The sequence below is a fragment of the Helianthus annuus genome, chromosome 13 (assembly GCF_002127325.2).
Source record: "Helianthus annuus cultivar XRQ/B chromosome 13, HanXRQr2.0-SUNRISE, whole genome shotgun sequence".
Taxonomy (NCBI): Eukaryota; Viridiplantae; Streptophyta; class Magnoliopsida; order Asterales; family Asteraceae; genus Helianthus; species Helianthus annuus.
In genome coordinates this window covers 137,269,575-137,278,803 of record NC_035445.2, presented here as the reverse complement: position 1 = coordinate 137,278,803, position 9,229 = coordinate 137,269,575, and the positions used below count along the sequence as shown (strand labels likewise).

Genomic DNA, 9,229 nt, shown 5'->3' with positions numbered 1-9,229 from the left:
ACCTTTCATCCAAGCAAGTCTTACTTGTGTCTTTATCTCGTTTGATCATCTCCTCCAAGCTTCACCTAGCTCGTCAAGAGTCAAACTATCATATTACCCATAAAATGGTTAGTTTAGTCATTTCATATTATGGCTACCATTTCCTATGGGGTTTCTTGCATATAATTTACTTAACTAAATCATAGATCAGCTTTACTTTCTTAATAGTCAACCTACCCATATGTATTATATGCTTTAATCATTCTTTTTCTCATTTTCACAACTTCGTTGACAAGCTTATTTGTAGGTATTTTAAATACTTGCAATAAGCAAAATAACATGCTTAATATTCATGAAACGATTGTTTTATAAACAAGCCAAAGTATGAACAAAATACAACTTTCCTTGGATTAAGTTTATCAATAAAATGTGCAGCAACTTTACAATGTAGCTGCTGAATCGACTCTTTTGACCACTTTACGGTCTTATTTAGCCCTTCGTGATCAAAGATGAAATGAAGAATACTAAAATATCTTTCCATCCAAAAAAGAATCAGCTCAATCCGAGCTTCCTAGAATTAATTATGATTTTTGCAAAATCAGCTCAGAAGTCAAAATGGTTCCAATCAGCTTGCTGTCAAAACAGTTCAGCCGACTTCGGACACTGTTTTGACCCGTTTAACATCAGAATTTAACAAACATGTTCAAACATAAAACGTAGTATGTTTCAATAGCTTTCTGAGCATATAAGGCTCAACCTCACAGGTCGTTCCAGTGATTTTATATGATTTTTTAAAAACTACAGCCCAATAATTTTTAATCCCAATCAGCTTGGTTATATTTTCTTGTTCAAGCATTTCATCAAGCACCTTGTTTGCAACACGAAACATCAAATTTCTCCAGCCCATTTAAGTGTTCTAAATCCTTAAATTCTAGCATAATTAACAAGTACTAACATCAAACTTCAATTCTAATCATGTATTCACTCAATCTTACAAATTGTTCAAGTATTTTGTTCCAACTATCAAATATGATAATTCTAAGCACATGCATATCATCATTTTTACTATTTAGTTAAAAACCCACTTAGCTCATATATGGGTAATCATCAAATTCTTAGTTTTCTATACTAAATCATCAAACTTTCAACTAGGGTTTGTTCCTAGGCATGGATTCAACCCTATATCACTCATACATATGACATTCATCACAGAATTTCGATTTATAAGTGTTCATGACAAATCATAATCATCACCAAATATCAAAATTAGACATACCTTGTGATCCTCATGACTTGGTGATCACGAATTTAATAAAATCCCCAATTTTTAGCTTGATTTCCCCTTCGATTTGAGCATTTCTTTGTAATTTAGGGTTCAAGAGAAGAACCTTTTCTTGTCTGGTGAAAATGTCGACCAGAAACACACTTATGTGTGTGTTTTTGGTGTCTAAGTTATTTTAAATAACTCACTTTCGAATTTGCCACTTTTAGTCCCTCTATTTTTTTTGTTAGTTAATTATGAAGTAGGTCACAACCTACTTAATTCCAACATTATCTCTTTTACTAACTAGGTTAAAATTTCCTGGTTAACTTAGTGGGTTCGGGGAAATTATAACCCGTTTTATTTTAAGTTCCATTAACCAGGGCTTCTTACAAACTTTGTTTTCTCTAAGCGTTTATTCTTCTTTTTAATTATTATTTAGGATTATTTATTTAAATCCTAACATTCACCGGGTTAAATTTTACCACTAACGGTATTTCACCCGTTCATTAATATTAACGTGGTTTGGCTATCAAACCCGTTTTCGGGGTGTTACAAGTCTACCCCCCTTAAAGAGGTTTCGTCCCCGAAACCTTATTTACGTATTTCTTTTAATTTAGACTATACGAACTTAGTTTCGTTTTCAAGACATTCATTCGTTCTTTTCAGTCTAACGTTTTCATTTATATTGACGCGTACGTCTTTCATGTGTAAGGTCTCGCGGGCCGTTATTTTTTTTAGCTTATATCCATTATCCTTATTGACCGAGTTGTCACTTGACCACTTAGTCTCATCAGTCTGTTAACATGTTTATCCCGCGCTTGTCTTATGTTAACAAGCGCTTTGTATTTGTCATGACATTTTTCTAACTTTGAATAGCTTTATCGGCTAGTCTAATTAGTCGCCGTCACTTCATACCCGGCATCCGAGTATACTATTTTGCCATTTCTGGCCTTATGTGTTTAAGATTTTCTAATTCCCCTCATACTACTTATGTTTGTTAAAACGTTGCTTTTGGCTAAAAACTAATTTTTTTTAGTTTATATTTCCTTTTTGTCTTACATCTTTCTCTCATTTCTAGGAATGCTACTTCCGAGGATCTATTCCTTTCCGTTATTATTTAATGCGGGGAATTATAACCAATTCCCACGCTTAACCCATATGACCCATAGGTTCTTTCACTTAGCCTCGTAGGCTATTTATTTATATTTTCACCTTTTTACCCTTTTAAGGTGAGACCCCTACAATTCGTTTCTTTCTATTTGTGACCCGAAGGTCTTTTTGGTCCCGTTAGACTTTAACACTACTTATAATCCCATAGGTTATGATGATCCCGTAGATCCTCTTTTATTCGTATCTTTATTCAACTGTATATATATATTTAGGGTGTCAAGGTACCCTTTTTTATGTTTAGAATCATTTATTTTCGCTTTTGTATTTCATTTGACCTTGACCGTAGTCTAAGGCTACATTTGTTTTCTTTCGAATTATTCTTTCGACTCTATGACTTCTTTCGTCATTTACACGTCGGTTTGTCCTACTCTTATCGTTATTCAGTTTACACCTCTATTTCCTTTCGAATCGTTACCCGGGTTCTTTATCTTAATGTTTTTAACACTCCAGTTTCACTGGTTTGCGTTTTCCTTTCTATACTCTTTTACGACCTATCACATAGGTTCATTAATATTTCGCGCTTTCATTATTCAGCTTGCGCTTACTTTTATTTTCAAGCGTTATTCTTTATTAATCTCGTTTGACTTGTTTGAGTGAAACTTCGTCACTTATGAACGTCAAACTTCGTTCTTTGTTCGACCCGTTCACTTTAAAATAGTTGAACATAATTATCAAAAATTTCTGTTTGCAAAATCTTATCGTCTTTTAGTCATGACCCATAATCCGAGTCTTTTGACTTTCTAATATGCGTTCTCGTCTCTTGGTTTACGCATATTCTTAAAATCATACTCATCTATCGGGTATCTTTACCGAAGTCATTTTCAAAGTAATCATTCTAATATGATTTTAGACTTCGTTTTAACTTATTTAGTCGTCTTAGCGAAATCCATCGCTTTTATTCAATCACGTCCTTTATTCTTTATTTAATTCTTTTGACTTGTCCGTGTGAATTTCATCACTTGTGACAGTCAAACTTTTATCCCTATACCTTAGCATTCCTATCAGTCGGTTTGTATTTTCATTTACCTTGATCTTTGTCCCTTCTCTCGGCTCGTTGTCCTAACGTAATACGCTTCCGTCCTCCGACTTGCGTTTACGTTTACTATCAAACATCTTACTTGTTTGATTCATTTGGGTACCTTTTTTTTAATTCGTCCCATTCACCCCGTCCTTACTACATCGGACGTAAATGTGTCCATCATAAAAAGTTCATGACATCATGTGTTCACTACTTACTTGGCCAGAGTAAGCGATAAACACATGACACACATGACCTTTTTATAATTTTCACATTACACCCTATGTAAGTAACGTCTCTGTTTATTTCCATATCTTTGGTTTCAGTTGGTAAAACTTTATTTAATTGTTATTTATCAATTATTAGTTTTACCCGTTTTATTCTTTGAACATATAAAATGTTTTCCTTTTTACCTAGCTATTATATCATCAAATTCGTTAATGTGATCGCTACTTTTTTCAATAGTATTATATTGAGAATAATTCACTTGGATATTTATTCCCGTCCAAGTTTTCACATAAACTATTTCTATTATTGTCTTGTTATTCACAATGGTGAATAACACATGTTTCTATTTGTTTTCACTTAGAAACATCATCCTGAATAGATATCCTATTCAGGTTTCCCAAGTTTTATCCTACGTATGCAACCGTCATTCTCTACATGTTTGTTGCATATTACTATTTGTGCGATTTAATTTAAAAGTGTGCGCCTAGTAATGCTTGCCCTAATGGGCTTTCCATGTCATTAACCTTGTTCGCGGTCATCACGCGATTTAGGTCCTTGATGAGCATACTCTACTTGTCGTACTTCGGACCGTTCCTCTGTCATGTCCGTCACTTGTTACACTCTCGCCATCTTCAGATGCGAGTATCCTTCAACTAAATATTTACAAGAGTTAGTAATTTCGACATTAATAAACACCCGTATTGTTATACAAGGCTTTTTACTATACGTGTCAATGCACGTGATTTCGTTAACTATACCATCATTTTCATTGGGGTAACCAGTATTACACGATAACCCTATGTGTTGTTCGCAACACTTTAATCATACTAAACCATTAACATAAATGTACTTACCGGATTTGCGATCAAGCTTCGAACCGAACACACTTTACTCTTTAACCATGAGCTCTGATTACCAACTTGTAACACCCTTAATATTATTTAACGATTTTCGTATAATTTACGATAATAAACATGTGATTAAGAGCACATATACATTACAAAGCACGGGTTTATTAAAACTTTTACAATTTAAAATTTAGAACAACATAATGTAGTTTAGTTTGTCGTTTAAAAAATTTCGACGAAACAACGTGTGGAAGCTTCTTCTTCATGTGTTCGGTTCTTTCTCATCGCTTGATCTTCATCCGGGTACTTTCGATATTCACCTATGATCAAAACCAACCTAAAAGGTAGTTTTGATAACTTAAATATAAGTTTAAACAAGTTCTACGCAACAAGCAATTAACCAAAAATAATTTTTCCAGCCTTTATGTCTCTCGCGGGTCGCAAGAGACTCAAGTAGATGTGTCGTGTGCCGCGACGCCTATCGCGTGTCGCGCCCGGACCTTATTTCCCCTTCGCGTGCCGCGGGGGAGACCAGTTTCCAGCATGTTTATATCTGAACCTGCATTTTCTGTCCAGCTCCAATTTTAACAAATTTCGAACTTTAAATTGGCATAACTTTCATTCTACAAGTCCGTTCTTCGCGATTCTTTTTCCTATGCGTTCGTAATTTAATTCTCCATCTTACGGAGTGAAAACCCGACATCTAAATTCACAAAATTTTAACTTTCAAGCTCTCGGCTTGAAATTCAATTATGACACTTTTTGACCCGTTCGTGATTTATCAAACAAACTTGTTTATTACCTTTTCAAAATATCATGCATATCACGTTATATCAATTTATTAATATGCAAGGTTCAAATTACGGGTTTCTTATGAATTCTTAACCCGTTTTACCTATCTACTCATTTTGACCCGTTAAGGGAAGTTAAACACTTTTAACTATAAATCTATATATAAGCGTACCTGGCTCGAGTCAACGTATAGACCCGTTTATCCCTTGCTATTATTAATTCAATATTCTATGACGACACAATTATCCAAATTGCTATTCGTTCCTGTAAACATATGACTTAACAACCAACATTAGTCGATATGGTCATATGATGTTATCACCATCATTTGACCCATTTGGTCTATACGACCAAACAATTATATTTATTACAAATCATGGTTTCTAATTACTCAATCACGCATCCGACCCATTACGGATTTTACCACAAAAATTTCCTTTTTTTCTTACATATTTGACCCAGTTCGGCTTACGCCGTGGATATCCTTTTAATCTCGATTACAATAAGTCATCACGTGACTAAATTACCATTTTACCCCTTTTTCCATTATTAGTTAAGCTATGAGGTAACTTTAAGAAAACTCATAAATTCTTAGTCGATTTATGACTAAATTACCATTTTACCTCTTTCACCATTAATCATGATTTTAAACATTTTTATTCGTTCCAACCCATTTCGTTTCGTGTCGGAACCCATAATTCGAACATGATCTATTGTTGTATTTATCACCTATAGAATAAATACGTATGCTAAAAAAATAGGTGTAAGCTTTACTTACCTTTCATCCAAGCAAATCTTACTTGTGTCTTTATCCCGTTTGATCATCTCCTCCAAGCTTCACCTAGCTCGTCAAGAGTCAAACTATCATATTACCCATAAAATGGTTAGTTTAGTCATTTCATATTATGGCTACCATTTCCTATGGGGTTTCTTGCATATAATTTACTTAACTAAATCATAGGTCAGCTTTACTTTCTTAATAGTCAAACTACCCATATGTATTATATGCTTTAATCATTCTTTTTCTCATTTTCACAACTTCGTTGACAAGCTTATTTGTAGGTATTTTAAATACTTGCAATAAGCAAAATAACATGCTTAATATTCATGAAACGATTGTTTTATAAACAAGCCAAAGTATGAACAAAATACAACTTTCCTTGGATTAAGTTTATCAATAAAATGTGCAGCAACTTTACAATGTAGCTGCTGAATCGACTCTTTTGACCACTTTACAGTCTTATTTAGCCCTTCGTGATCAAAGATGAAATGAAGAATACTAAAATATATTTCCATCCCAAAAAGAATTAGCTCAATCCGAGCTTCCTAGACTTAATTATGATTTTTGCAAAATCAGCTCGGAAGTCAAAATGGTTCCAATCAGCTTGCTGTCAAAACAGTTCAGCCAACTTCGAACACTGTTTTGACCCGTTTAACATCAAAATTTAACAAACATGTTCAAACATAAAACGTAGTATGTTTCAATAGCTTTCTGAGCATATAAGGCTCAACCTCACAGGTCGTTCCAGTGATTTTATATGATTTTTTAAAAACTGCAGCCCAATAATTTTTAATCCCAATCAGCTTTGTTATATTTTCTTGTTCAAGCATTTCATCAAGCACCTTGTGTGCAACACGAAACATCAAATTTCTCCAGCCCATTTAAGTGTTCTAAATCCTTAAATTCTAGCATAATTAACAAGTACTAACATCAAATTTCAATTCTAATCATGTATTCACTCAATCTTATAAATTGTTCAAGTATTTTGTTCCAACTATCAAATATGATAATTCTAAGCACATGCATATCATCATTTTTACTATTTAGTTAAAAACCCACTTAGCTCATATATGGGCAATCATCAAATTCCTAGTTTTCTATACTAAATCATCAAACTTTCAACTAGGGTTTTCCCTAGGCATGGATTCAACCCTATATCCCTTATACATATGACATCCATCACAGAATTTTGATTTATAAGTGTTCATGACAAATCATAATCATCACCAAATATCAAAATTAGACATACCTTGTGATCCTCATGACTTGGTGATCACGAATTTAATAAAATCCCCAATTTTTAGCTTGATTTCCCCTTCGATTTGAGCATTTCTTTGTAATTTAGGGTTCAAGAGAAGAATCTTTTCTTGTCTGGTGAAAATGTCGACCAGAAACACACTTATGTGTGTGTTTTTGGTGTCTAAGTTATTTTAAATAACTCACTTTCAAATTTGCCACTTTTAGTCCCTCTATTTTTTTTGTTAGTTAATTATGAAGTAGGTCACAACCTACTTAATTCCAACATTATCTCTTTTACTAACTAGGTTAAAAATTCCTGGTTAACTTAGTGGGTTCGGGGAAATTATAACCCGTTTTATTTTAAGTCCCATTAACCAGGGCTTCTTACAAACTTTGTTTTCTCTAAGCGTTTATTCTTCTTTTTAATTATTATTTAGGATTATTTATTTAAATCCTAACATTCACCGGGTTAAATTTTACCACTAACGATATTTCACCCGTTCATTAATATTAACGTGGTTTGGCTATCAAACCCGTTTTCGAGGTGTTACACTCATGCACTCACGCATTCCTGTTGTGAAGGTTCGCTGGGAAGGCAAACGAGGCGCAAAGTTCACCTGGGAGCTCGAAAGTGACCTGAAGGCGAAGTACCCGCAGTTGTTCGTTACGGCTTCAGCGTAATTTCGGGACGAAATTCCCTTATGAAGGGGAGGCTGTAACACCCCGTGTTACGAAAGTCAAAGTGAAAGTCAAGATTGAAGTCAGAGGAAGAAAAGATTGCTAATTGCAATCTGTCACTCCTTGCTTAATTACCGATTTGACTTCTTTGACTTGTAATCGAATCTTTTTATTTTTTATCTTTTGTTGTATTATGTGGAGTATCTATTAATAATCGAGATTTAATCGACGTTTATAACATGTTTTATCGCTTTATCGCTAATCGCATCGCAATCGCATTCGCGCCTTGATTAATAGATTCTGAATATTGTTTTACGTGTGTGTTATTTATGTGTTACTTGTGCATGTTTACTTGATGTTTGTGGTGATTAATCGAAACACAATCGCAACTCTATCGCAATCGCAATCAAATCGCAAACGTTAAACGCAAGTTATTTATAGTGATTGTATGTTAGATATAGTATTTATGTATTTAATATTAATCTGTCGCATCGCTTAATCGAGAATCGCTCAAACGCCTCGCAACGTTCAGCACGCGAAACGGAACATCGAAACGCAACTCGTCGGAGCCACCCGATCGAGTGACCACTTGATCGGATAACCACTCGATCGGATGGCCATCCGATATTGGATTACCATCCGATCGGAGTGTCATCCGATCGAGGTGCATCCTATCCGACCCTTGCCCTCCTTTCCCTTTTTGGCAACTTATAAATACCCCTCCTGTCACATCGTTTGTCATGTGACAGCTCTCTCACTCGACAGCTCGCTTAAAGCCTTATTTCTCTCGATTTCTCGCCATTCTTGTAAGTTTTCAACTCAAATCTTGTACTTCTATAATCTACACACACTTCTCCATCATTTTCTCCTTTGGATCTTAACTTTTAACCATGAAATCAGTGGATTTGAGGTATTCTAGGATGATGTCATCATGGAGTTGCAATGAACTTCAAGTTTTGGCCTTTTTCCACCAAGAATAACTCAGATCTGAAGGATTTCCACATGATTAAACAATGTTTTCACATAGATCTACACATATTCATGGCTAAAAGGATTGAAAGATAGTTTTCTAACTTTCTTTCAACTCTTTTACACTCAAGGCACTCAAAACCGATAGAACCGGAGCTTGTACAGACCCTCTACTCTTTCTTAGTGATGTGTTGGTTCAAGATCTGGTTTCTATCAAAGAGACAACCGATTTTGGGTTAAACATGAACAACCATCACGAACCA

At 34.5% G+C, this 9,229-nt stretch overlaps 1 long non-coding RNA gene across 1 annotated transcript; it reads right to left on the bottom strand.

The window, feature by feature from the left end:
• Positions 1-3,906: 3,906 nt before the first annotated feature.
• LOC110899541 lies at positions 3,907-7,489 on the bottom strand. Its single transcript, XR_002570339.2, has 3 exons — positions 7,330-7,489; positions 5,472-6,160; positions 3,907-5,075 (listed from the first exon to the last, which is right to left on the bottom strand). It is a non-coding gene; the product is annotated as an uncharacterized LOC110899541 (long non-coding RNA).
• Between the last annotated feature and the right edge of the window lie 1,740 nt (positions 7,490-9,229).